At 41.6% G+C, this 13049-nt stretch overlaps 1 non-coding gene across 1 annotated transcript; it reads right to left on the reverse strand.

Moving 5' to 3' along the window:
- Window positions 1-9664: 9664 nt before the first annotated feature.
- Window positions 9665-9771, reverse strand: LOC129553953 (U6 spliceosomal RNA). The gene has a single exon (XR_008685540.1). It is a non-coding gene; the product is annotated as a U6 spliceosomal RNA (small nuclear RNA).
- Between the last annotated feature and the right edge of the window lie 3278 nt (window positions 9772-13049).

A 13049-nucleotide genomic window follows, 5' to 3' on the forward strand; every position in this document is an offset into this window, starting at 1 on the left:
CAGCACACCAGGCCTCCTTGTCCGTCACCAACTCCTGGAGTTTACTCAAACCCATGTCCATTGAGTTGGCAATGCCACCCAATCATCTCATCCTCTGTCATTTCCTTCTCCTCCTGTCCCCAATCCCTCCCAGCATCAGAGTCTTTTCCAATGAGTCAACTCTTCGCATGAGGTGGCCAATGTATTGGAGTTTTAGCTTCAGCATCAGTCCTTCAAATGAACACCCAGGACTGATTTCCTTTAGGATGGACTGGTTGGATCTCCTTGCAGTCCAAGGGACTCTCAAGAGTCTTCTCCAACACCACAGTTCAAAACCATCGATTTTTTGGCGATCAGCTTTCTTCACAGTCCAACTCTCATCCATACATGACCACTGGAAAAACCATAGCCTTGACTAGACAGACCTTGGTTGGCAAAGTAATGTCTCTGCTTTTTAATATGCTGTCTAGCTTGGTCATAACTTTCCTTCCAAGGAGCAAGCGTCTTTTAATTTCATGGCTGCAATCAGCATCTGCAGTGATTTTGGAGCCCCCAAAAATAAAGTCTGACACTGTTTCCACTGTTTCCCCATCTATTTGCCACGAAGTGATGGAACCAGATGCCATGATCTTAGTTTTCTGAATGTTGAGCTTTAAACCAATTCTTTCACTCTCCTCTTTCACTTTCATCAAGAGGCTTTTGAGTTCCTCTTCACTTTCTGCCATAAGGGTGGTGTCATCTGCATATCTGAGGTTATTGATATTTCTCCCAGCAATCTTGATTCCAGCTTGTGCTTCTTCCAGCCCAGCGTTCCTCATGATGTACTCTGTATATAAGTTAAATAAGCAGGGTGACAATATACAGCCTTGACGTACTCCTTTTCCTATTTGGAACCAGTCTGTTGTTCCATGTCCAGTTCTAACTGTTGCTTCCTGACCTGCATACAGGTTTCTCAAGAGGCAGGTCAGGTGGTCTGGGATTCCCATCTCATTCAGAATTTTCCACAGTTTCTTGTGATCCACATAGTCAAAGGCTTTGGCATAGTCAATAAAGCAGAAATAGATGTTTTTCTGGAATTCTCTTGCTTTCTCCATGATCCAGCGGATGTTGGCAATCTGATCTCTGGTGCCTCTGCCTTTTCTAAAACCTGCTTGAACATCTGGAAGTTCATGGTTCATGTATTGCTGAAGACTGGCTTGGAGAATTTTGAACATAACTTTACTAGCGTGTGAGATGAGTGCAACTGTGAGGTAGTTTGAGCATTCTTTGGCATTGCCTTTCTTTGGGATTGGGATGAAAACTGACCTTTTCCAGTCCTCGGGCCACTGCTGAGTTTTCCAAATTTGCTGGAGTATTGAGTGCAGCACTTTCACAGCATCATCTTTCAGGATTTGAAATAGCTCAACTAGAATTCCATCACCTCCACTAGCTTTGTTTGTAGTGATGCTTCCTAAGGCCCACTTGACTTCACATTCCAGGATGTCTGGCTCTAGGTGAGTGATCACACCATCGTGATTATCTTGGTCATGAAGATCTTTTTTGTAGACACATGTATTGTATATTTGTCCAAGTCCACAGAATGTATAATTTCACTCAAAGGATTTACAGGTAATCCTCAGTCAGGAGGCTATGGGTCCCCAAGTGGCAGAAGGAAATAAACTCAAGTGGCAGACATCTTTTTCCCTTTCTCTACACAAGATTAAATTCCTTGGTGGCTCAGATAGTAAAGAATCTACCTGCAGTGCGGAAGACTGGGGTTCAACCCTTGGGTTGGGAAGATCCCCTGGAGAAGGTAATGCAACCCACTCCAGTTTGCCTGGAGAATCCCATGGACAGAGGAGCCTGGTGGGCTACAGTTCATGGGGTCGCAAAAAGTCAGACATGATTGAGAGACTACACTTCCACTTTCACACAAGATTAATGGAGGCTCCTTTTAATCGTATGTTGCCATGATGGAACTTGGTTCCTCCTGAACGTAACTTTTTCTCAAACCTTGAGCTGCTAATGGCTCAGCAAACCAAGGGGTTTTTCTCATGGAAGAGTTTTTCTTAAACTAAGTTAATGAAGCTATGTCAATGAAACTATGTCTTTTCTTGGAAATCCGCCTTTCTTCAAGATTCATGTCAATTGTTTTATGTCCAGAGATGACTCTTTTCGCACCATTCTAACTCAAAATGTATGTTGTGGGAGCCTGGTGCAGCTCTCTCCATCTTGAGGTGTTTCTTTTATCTATGATTATCAGCTTGCTGACAGGTGTATACTGCCTTGCTAAAAACTAGCAAGCAGGCACTTTTCTGTCCCCTTCTGATGTCTATGTCAGAAGCTTTCTCTATCCCTTTTATACTGTAATAAAACTTTATTATGCAAAAGATCTGAGTGATCCAGCCTCATCTCTGGCCCTGGATTGAAATCTTCTCTTCCAGAGGCCAAGAATACCAGATCTGGTCACAGCTCACAGGCTTTCACAGCTCATAACCTTTCACAACAAATGAACTCTAGTATGTGAACTATGGACTTTGGAAGATAATAATGTATCAATGTAGGTTCATCAATATAGTTACCACCCTTTCCTTGTCACTTTAGCAAAGTTACATTGTAACTAACTTTTAAACCAGGCACCCCCATCATCTCTGGACCAAGCAAATCACACAATACCTTGCCTAACTTGCCAATTCTTTCCATAGGTCAAACAAGCAGAAATGAAGAGTAAGGAATTAAAAGATGACCAGCTCTCTTCCCTAGCTTCCCCTTCCATAATCTCTCAAACTTTGTGAACAAGATAACGCCTAAGAAAAGATGACAAGAAGCCTGTGAGCCTGCACACAGTGAGGGATGGCAACAACTCTGGCCACCATCTGAATGGTTAGCTGGGTTTACTTCCCTCCTTCCCTTTAAAGCTCTCATGGCTGAGTAGAATCTTTGGAGGTGGTTTTTTGGGGACACTGAATCCATTATCTGCTCAGGTTGGCAGCACTCTGATTAAAGACAACTTTCCTTTCTATCAACATTTGTGGATTTGATTTTGCAACCGGTGAGCAGTGAGCACCAACTCAATACATAATTTTGAGTCTTGTAAATTTTAAATAGTGAGATACTAAAATAGCAATGAAGTCTCACCCTATATACAAAACTTGAGACAACTTGAATCTACTAAACTTTTAAAAATTAGCTGAAGATTGATTATTTTTAAGCAGCGACATTTATAAAAATTCAAGTGTTAAATATTTATTGAACAACTATTACATATTGTGAACATATAAGAAATTCTAGGGATACATGAACTGATAAATTAGGCGTGATTGACTGCTTGCTATTTTTAAAATGTTACACCTCAAATTGACCAAATACATCAGAGGATTTTGTACCAGTGCAAAGTTCAATGGGATATTGATCTGACTGTACACTTAGAGACAGACAAAGAAAGCAATGGATTTGGGAGCGGGGGAGCTATTTATTCAATGTTGGGTCATTTATTTCCATAGGGAAAATTCTTTTTTGCAACAACATATTTAGAGAGATCTTCATTCAGTTTTCACAGAGTTACTCTGAAGCAGTACAAATTTATTAAGAAATCACTCTAAGTCTCTTGAAGAAAGTATACTTTGCAAAGACTAAAGAAGTTTACTATTAACAAAAGGCATTTAAATGAACTTATTTATAAAATCACCCTTATCTAAATATATTGCATTAAGAACAGACTTAATTTTTAGTACTTTATCAGGTCAAATATCTTCCTCCATCTTTAAAAACAGATTAGCAATGATTAGTGCAAGAAATGAACATTAAATGACATTTTTATAAGCACCTTTTAACCTTGATTTCAACAGGCAACTGACTCATAGTTGATTACAGTTTCAAGATTTTAAGTATATAGTAAATTAAAATATAATCTTATGTCACTTGTGTTGAATCTAAAATATGACACAAATAAACTTATCAACAAACCAGAAACAGACTCATAAACATAGAGAACAGAGTTGTAGTTGCCAAGGGAGAGTGAATTGAGATGAGCAGATGCAAATTGTTATATATAGAATTGGTAGCAACACACTCCAGTATTCTTGCCTGGGAAATCCTGCTGACAGAGGAGCCTGGCGGGCCACAGTTCGTGGGTCCCAAAGAGTGGGGCACAACCTGAACAACAGCAATAACAAACACACAATCAGGCAGATTCCGATTTGGGGAAATATCTCTTGATGGAAATGTGGCATAAAATGGAGAGTGTAGTGACTTACAATATGGAATGTAGAATTTTGTAAGAAATTAAAACTTGTGTATAAGTCATATTTGCAAATATTCAAACAATAAAGTCTGTGGCTAAAGAAAAAAAGGCTAAATGATGTGACAGCTTGACCATAAAGAAGACTGAGGGCCAAAGAATTGATGCTTCTGAACTGTGGTGCTGGAGAAGACTCTTGAGAGTCCCTTGGACTGCAAGGAGATCCAACCAGTCCATTCTAAAGGAAATCAATCTTGAATATTCATTAGAAGGACTGATGTTGAAGCTGAAACTCCAGTACTTTGGCCACCTGATTTGAAGAACTGACTCATTGAAAAAGACCCTGATGCTGGGAACGATTGAAGGCAGGAGGAGAAGGGATGACAGAGGATGAGACTGTTGGATGGCATCACCGAATGGACATGAGTTTGAACAAGCTCCAGGAGTTGGTGATGGACAGGGAAGCCTAGCGTGCTGCAGTCCATGAGGTCACAAAGAGTCAGACACAATTGAGCGACTGAACAGCAACAAAGGAAAAAAGAATTGATAAATATCAAGGTCCTTCTGTGTGTATATATATATATATATATAGTACAGGGTATTATATTCAATATTCTATCATAAGCCATAATGAAAGAGAATATGGAAAAGAATGTTTACATATGTATAACTGAATCACTTTGCCATATAGCAGAAATTAACACAACATTGCAAATCAACTATACTTCAATAAAATACATTTTAAAAATAAAATATAATCTTATATTTGACCCTAGCTTTAATATTCACATTTAGAATTCCCAAGACAGATGTCAGTTTGGAGGGCTGTCTAACCCAATCATTTTATTATTGTTTTTACAACCAATTCCTATAAGCCTCCAAAAGAGACAACAGTTACACTGTAAGTCTAGTTTCCTGCTGCCATAACTAATGACTCTAGGATGCAAAACCCTTGAGTCAGGTTGCAATTACAGACAGGAGAAAACCACTACAAATAAAGAATAGACACACAACTTCTAAAAAAACTCCAATGAAATCTGACAATGATCTGATTTAAAAAAGAACATTGAGAAAATACTTGCTTTTCATGTCACACATACACATACCCATTTGTCTTTAGCTTGAGGCAGAAAAGCAAAATGTTAATTACAAGCTACGATTGGGGCTATGCAGTAGATACAAACCAGAAAGCAGCTGACAATTATAGCAACATCTACTGTAATTGTCATTTGGGATGGAGGAGCCTGGTAGGCTGCAGTCCGTCGGGTCGCTAAGGGTCGGACACGACTGAGCGACTTCACTTTCACTTTTCACTTTCACACATTGGAGAAGGAAATGGCAACCCACTCCAGTGTTCTTGCCTGGAGAATCCCAGGGACGGGGGAACCTGGTGGGCTTCCGTCTATGGGGTCACACAGAGTCGGACACGACTGAAGTGACTTAGCAGCAGCAGCAGCAGCAAAAACTGTTACATAAGCAGCTTTCACCACACCAAGTACTTGAACTTCTGAACAACTCCATAAGGTACACAAAATTATTAACTTTAAAATAATTTTATGACCTCTGAAAACAAGTATGACAAGCAAACATAAATTTAGGAAGCAAATACCTTTCATGTAATGGTCTATGTTTTTTCTAGCCTTTTAAAACATTTTCATTATTCTGTGATTAAAATTTTGTCTCAACCAATCTGAAACACACTGAAAATTTTGTCTTATCCACTCTGAAACACTAATGAGCAGGCAGTTAAGAAGTGCTAGAAGAGCAAAAGAATTCTTTTAAGGTTCTGAAATTCTTCAAATTTCAGAAGTCTTAATAAAACTACGAAGCTGCTGGGGAAATGGCACTGATGGCGCTGAAAAGACTTGCTTGAGGCGGAGTTGCCACAAACCTTCAATTTATAGAAAACACAGCATTTGTGAAGGGCAATACAGCAAAGTACAACAAAACAACATGTGCCTGTAAGCCTGGACACTTCTGCCACATCAGCTCCTCAGGGACAAGCCAGAGAGCTTCTTCCGTCAACCATCTCAAAGCTGGCATTGTACAGGCTCTGGTTCAGGTTGGCTACTGTATCCCAAAAGGACTCATACATGTTTTTTAGGAACACAAAGCGACTCTTTTTCTCTTTCACAGTTATGCCACTGGCACTTCAGTAAGAGATTTCCTGTCTCTCAAATCTCTATTTCTTTGGTGGTTGTATTGCAATGAAAAGGGAAAAAGAGGAATGAGTTTTTCTCTTTCCCTTTCCTGAGAACAAAGAAGATAAAGATAACAGTGAGCAGGCCTGAACATTCCTAGGTTTTTTTACTTTGTGCTGTGCTTCGTTGCTCAGTCATATCTGACTCTTTGAGACTTCATGGACTGTAGCCTGCCAGGCTCCTCTGTCCATGGGGATTCTTCAGGCAAGAATACTGGAGTGGGTTGCTATGCCCTCCTCTAGGGGATCTTCTCAACCCAGGGATCAAACCCAGGTCTCCCACATTGCAGGCAGATTCTTCACCATCTGAACCACCAGGGAAACCCAAGAATACTGGAGTGGGTAGCCTATCTGTTCTCCAGGGGAACTTCCCAACCCAGGGATCAAACTGGGGTCTCCTGCATTGCAGGTGGATTCTTTACCATCTGTGCTACCCAGGAAGCTCCCCCCTCCCTTTTTTGTTTTTACTTTAACTGCTCCTAACTCTTGCATGTCTGTAACTAAGTTTTCTTCTGTCCCCTAACTCTGCAGGAGCTAAATTTTCTCCTTTGACTCTATGCTAAATACATCCCCTGTCTGGTGTTTACCCTTACAACACCCTTCTCCTTGTAGATACGTATCAGAAAAGAAGGCCACAGAGCCAACGAACCACCAGACTCAATTCTGGGTTATTGATGGCAGTTTATGACTGTCTTTGAAACAATGCAAGAGGAAGAAATCAACCTCATCACTGACTCCTGACTGTGAGCCTTGCCTTATATAAGCCCTTGGACTCCTCATGGAGGGGGAGCACAATTCTTGAGGCATGAGCCTACTGGGATCCTCTCTCCACCAGTTGAGAATAAAAGCCACCTTTCTATTTCCTCCAAACTCTGTCTTTGCGTATTTTTCATTCGGCTTCAGTGGGCAGAGAAGGAGAGATTTTGGCTGACAACAGTTGTTGGGCTGTGCCCTAAAGGGCTGTAAGTCCTGTGCTTGCCCAGCTTCGAGAATGAAGAAAAAGCCCGGAGTTAGCGACAGAGACATCAATGGTGTAATGGATGGGGGAACTTACTACACATCTGGAGCAAGGTCCTGGAGTGACACCCCACAGTGTGCAGTGGATGGTGGGCAGAATGTGCCAGCAGGCTTCATTCTGGGTGGGGGGAATAGGAAGGCTATCAGTTATGGGGGAACTGACTTCAACTTGGCTCAGCAGTTACCAGGGAAACCAGCAGAGTAGCTGAGCCCTCTAAAACCACCTGAGCCCCTAGGGGGCTAAGTACCTTCTGGCAGCAGAGGTTTTCCCTTTGTTAAACTATCAAGGAGAAGCCACTATAAGCTAAAGATTAGAATGGTACCTCAGGTGGGATGAGGAGGGGAGTATATAGGTATTTTCTAATTAGACCCTATGATTTAAGGGGATGATTTAGGGAGAGTCTGGTGAGTCAGGTGTAAGTGAAGCAGGAACTGGTCAAGCAGGGGATGTACAGAGAGCTTTTCAGCAAGTACTTTGTAAACCGTGTTTACAACATTGCCATATGATTGTTACGTGGAAGAGAAATACCCATCACCCTTTGTCAATATCATTGGAACCACTTTTTTTATTTTCTTGTGCAGCAAATTCCCATGAGTGGTTTTGATGAATACTATTCTATTATTCTTGGGCTTCCCTGGTGGCTCAGCAGTAAAGAATCTGCCTGCCAATGCAGGAGATGCAGGTTCAGTCCCTGGGTGGTCGGGAAGACGCCCTGGGTAGTGGTGGGAGAAGGCATTGGCAACCCACTCCAGTATTCTTGCCCGGGAAATCCCATGGACAGAGGAGCCTGGTGGGCTACAGCCCATGACATCACAAAAGAGTCAGGGACACGACTTCAGTTTGGTTCAGTTCAGTTGCTCAGTCGTGTCCAACTCTTTGACTCAAAAACAATAGCATTCTCTAATTCTAATATTCACTGTTATTATCACTGTTGTAAATATTTCTATTATCCTGACTCCCACCAAATATTGTTGATTGGTGTGGTGATACAATATTGAAAAATATACCTGAAATTCAGTAACTTTGGAAGATGAAGCAGATGTGATTTTAAAAAACCATTAAGAAGGCAAGTAAATGAGACCCACTCAATGCTATTAATTTAGGAGAGCGCACTCTGCAAAATATTAAAGACCATGTTGAGAAAATATAGGGCTGCATTAGATGCAAAAATGTGCTGGAAGCACAGTAGATTTAACAGCTCCATAACTCATTCTCTCTAATTTATATTTATTCTTAAGAAGAAATTTTTCTAGAATATGCACATTTCAAATATTACTAAGTCTTTTTGCATTCTTTTCTTATATCAAATAAATCACGTAGGAAACTGTTCCAGGTAAATTCAAGTGAGGAAATCCTAGAGACATTTGGAAGGCAATGTTAGAATTTGAAAAAAAAAATGCCCAAGCTAGAACTATAAAGTTGGAAGTTATCTGTGTAAGATCGAGAGTTTCAATCACGAGAAAGAATGGGCTTGCCAAGCTTAGAGTACACATTTAAGAGAAGGTCAGGACATAATCTTCGGAAACCACCAAATTCAGAGTACAGGAAGAGGAAGCAGCTGGAAGGACCCTGACCGAGTACCTAGAATGTGTCATGAAGGTCCCAAGCACATACTTCTAGCATCGAATTCAATCCTCCCTGCAGTCCTGGCAGGCTGTTGCGTACACCTGGTTGTATAATGAAGGTCAGAAGAAATCAAAAGGTGAATTGTCTTAGCCCAGACAGCACAAGTCTGTCAGATCAAGGCATGGGTTGGGCTGACAGAAAAATCAATGGCACATAAGACAGAGAGGAGAGACTGGGGTAACTCAGATGAAATGAACCAGTGCCCTCTGCCTCAGTAACAGACACCAGCCTCTACCCAGTTTCAAATCTATTGGTAGGTCCTAGGAATTCTACCTGAAGTTATGTCCCTACTTTTATTTATTTTTTTTTTTTCAATTTTATTTATTTATTTTTTTCAAGTTGAACAGACTAAATTTCTTTAAACAAACTTACTTATACTCCAGAGTCCTTTAAAAACTTAATAGCATTTATACATTGAAGGTATTTGATTTTCTTGTAACTAGCACTTCAAATGCAACAAGCATTTGAAGCAACAAGCATTTGACCCAACAAGTAAAACTTTCTACAGTTCATAACTTTTATAAATAAATTAAATGTACAGTGAATAAGTTCTCTGAAATATTTCAATATTTCTGCAGGTCTAGTAACATCATAAAATACATTTCAACTAAAATTCACAAATAAAAATATGGAACGCTTCACGAATTTGCGTGTCATCCTTGCTCAGGGGCCATGCTAATCTTCTCTGTATTGTTCCAATTTTAGTATATGTGCTGCCGAAGCGAGCACTATGTCCCTACTTTTAAACTGCATCTTCTGCTCACAACCTTTGGCTAAGGTACACTTTCCCTTAGAAAGCTCCAGTCACTTCCTATCCCACTTCCTATCTTTCCCAGATAAAACCCATCTTCCCTATAGCAAATAGCAATGGAACATGAATGCTATTGGCTTTGGGGGGGGGCATTAATTAATCATTGTTCATTGTTAGGACTTCATTGTTGAGAATGTCCTGTCCATTTCGAAAGGTTTAGCATCCCTAGTCTCTATCTAGTACCATTCCAAGTAAGTATCTCCAGTTACTTCCCAATGTCCCTGGGTGGGGATAATACTGCTTCACCCTACCTTTCCCAATCCCAGGTCTAGAACCATGGTGCCTGGTTGATCTCTTAAGGTAAATAAGATTATGCCACTGCCCGGCTTAAAACCTTTAGTGGTTTCCCATTGCACTGATTTTTTCAATGCAATCCTAATTCCTGCTGGGGGACTTCTAGGCTGTTCATGACCTGCCCTCACCTACTTCTTCAATCTCATCTTCTAAAGCCGTCCTCTTTCTCCTCTTAACTGCTTCAGTCCAGCCTTAGCTACATCGACATATTCTCTGCCGCTAGGCCTTCGTGCCTGCTATTTCCCTGGGAAGCTTCTCCCTTGTCTCTGCTAGACTAGCCCTTCTCTTTCTCTGCAGGGTTAGGCACTAATACTTATGAAGGTGTGAGGCTGCCAGTGGCTATCCTGGCTAAGGCTGAAGGCAAGCCCTGATGACAGAAAGAGAGAAGGAAGGAGGGAGGGAGGGGAAGAGGAAAGGAGAAGGGCAGAGGGAAAAGAGCAGGGAAATGATTCCTGGCTTCTATGGTGCCCTAGGTAAGACTCACCCATTTCAATTCCCAGCACATGAGGGAGTGACATTTCTCTTTTTACTTAAGCTGCTTTGGATTGGGTATCTACAACCTGCCAAGGAAAACACTCTAATACTCCATGTTCCTTCACAGCCACACCCAAGTATAGCAAGGGTAGAAAGCGAATGAGTCTCTTTTAATACTGGGTGAAAGGTGACATTTTCAGAATTCCCTTGCAAACTCCCTCAAAGAAGGACTAGTCTCTTCGGCAGAGTTGCCCAGACCATTTCCAGTTCTTCACTAAATATTGCCTCTGCCCCCTACCCCATTATATCCTTTCTCTCTTTCTTCTTCCATCTCTTCCTATCTTTTGCCCTAAGGACACTCAAAGCTCTTTTCTTCCAGGAAAAGAAATCTTCCCTCTACCCTCTAATCTATCCTGAAGCAGGAGAACAGATGGGTTCCAGGCTAGACATTTTTGCAACCAGCCTCCTGTATACACTTCCAGATAGAAGTTACAAGTTCAGTTCAGTTCAGTCACTCAGTTGTGTCCGACTCTTTGCGACCCAATGGACTGCAGCACACCAGGCCTCCCTGTCCATCACCAACTCCGGAGCTTGCTCAAACTCATGTCCATTGAGTCGGTGATGCCATCCAACCAACTCATCCTCTGTCATCCCTTTCTCCTCCTGCCTTCAATCTTTCCCAGCATCAGGGTCTTTTCAAATGAGTCGGTTCTTCGCATGAGGTGGCCAGAGTATTGGAGTTTCAGCTTCAACATCAGTCCTTTCAATGAATATTCAGGACTGATTTCCTTTAGGATGGACTGGATGGATCTCCTTGCAGTCCAAGAGACCCTCAAGAGTCTTCTCAAACCCCATGGTTCAAAAGCATCAATTCTTTGGTGCTCAGCTTTCTTTATAGTCCAACTCTCACATTCATACACGACCACTGGAAAAACGATAGCCTTGACTAGATGGACCTTTGTTGGCAAAGTAATTTCTCCGCTTTTTAATATGTTATCTATCTTGGTCATAACTTTTCTTCCAAGAAGCAAGAGTCTTTTAATTTCATGGCTGCAATCACCATCTGTAGTGATTTGGGAGCTCCAAAAGTCTGTCACTGTTTCCACTGTTTCCCCATCTATTTGCCATGAAGTGATGGGACCAGATGCCATGATCTTAGTTTTCTGAATGTTGAGCTTTAAGCCAGTTTTTTCACTCTCCTCTTTCACTTTCATCAAGAGGTCCTTTAGTTCTTCTTTGCTTTCTGCCATAAAGGTGGTGTCACCTGCATATCTGAGGTTATTGATATTTCTCCCAGCAATCTTGATTCCAGGTTGTGCTTACTGCCCCCCAGCGTTTCTCATGATGTACTCTGCATATAAGTTAAATAAGCAGAGTGACAATATACAGCCTTGACGTACTCCTTTCCCAACTTGGAACCAGTCTGTTGTTCCATGTCCACTTCTAACTGTTGCTTCCTGACCTGCATACAGGTTTCTCAAGAGGCAGGTCAGGTGGTCTGCTATTCCCATCTCTTTAAGAATTTTCCACAGTATGTGGTGATCCACACAGTCAAAGCCTTTGGCATAGTCAATGAAGCAGCAATAGATGTTTTTCTGAAACTGTCTTGCTTTTTCGATGATCCAGCAGATGCTGGCAATTTGATCTCTGGTTCCTCTGCCTTTTCTAAAACCTGCTTGAACATCTGGAAGTTCACGGTTCATGTACTGTTGAAGACTGGCTTGGAGAATTTTGAACATTACTAGCATGTGAGATGAGTGCAATTGTGCGGTAGTTTGAGCATTCTTTGGCATTGTCTTTCTTTGGGATTGGAATGAAAACTGATCTTTTCCAGTCCTGTGGCCACTGCTGAGTTTTCCAAATTTGCTGACATATTGAGTGCAGCACTTTCACAGCATCATCTTTCAGGATTTGAAATAGCTCAACTGGAATTCCATCACCTCGACTAGCTTTGTTTGTAGTGATAATCCTAAGGCCCACTTGACTTCGAATTCCAGGATGTCCAGAAATAACAAGAGGAACAGGGTAAATAGCCAGCTTTGTCTCCTGTGGACACTTTAAGATAATAGTCCAGCAATGGCAGGGGCAGAGAGGGACTAAGCCCTGCTTGGGTAAAAGATCAGGAGCTCACATGTTTCCCATGCTTGGAATCAGAAAGACCTCAACTGAACATGCACAGTTTGGCTCCTCGGGGGTCAAAAAGGGAGAGGATGCCAGATTGTATGTTTTGCTAACTTCCCAGGGACCCTCGTGCTGAATTCCATCTTGGCTAAAGGATGCACGTGCACATAGGGGAGGACCCTGAGATAAATCAGCCGTAGGGTCAGAGCAAGACAACTGGCCAGAGGAAAACAAAGACCAGGAAGACTGCCCCCTTGTAAATGGCTTAAACTTCCCAAGGTGCGACTCTCTCTGAGCTCACCTGTGA

The sequence above is a fragment of the Moschus berezovskii genome, chromosome 1 (assembly GCF_049115385.1).
Source record: "Moschus berezovskii isolate FMDL1 chromosome 1, NW_MosBer_1.0, whole genome shotgun sequence".
In the NCBI taxonomy this organism is placed as follows: Eukaryota; Metazoa; Chordata; class Mammalia; order Artiodactyla; family Moschidae; genus Moschus; species Moschus berezovskii.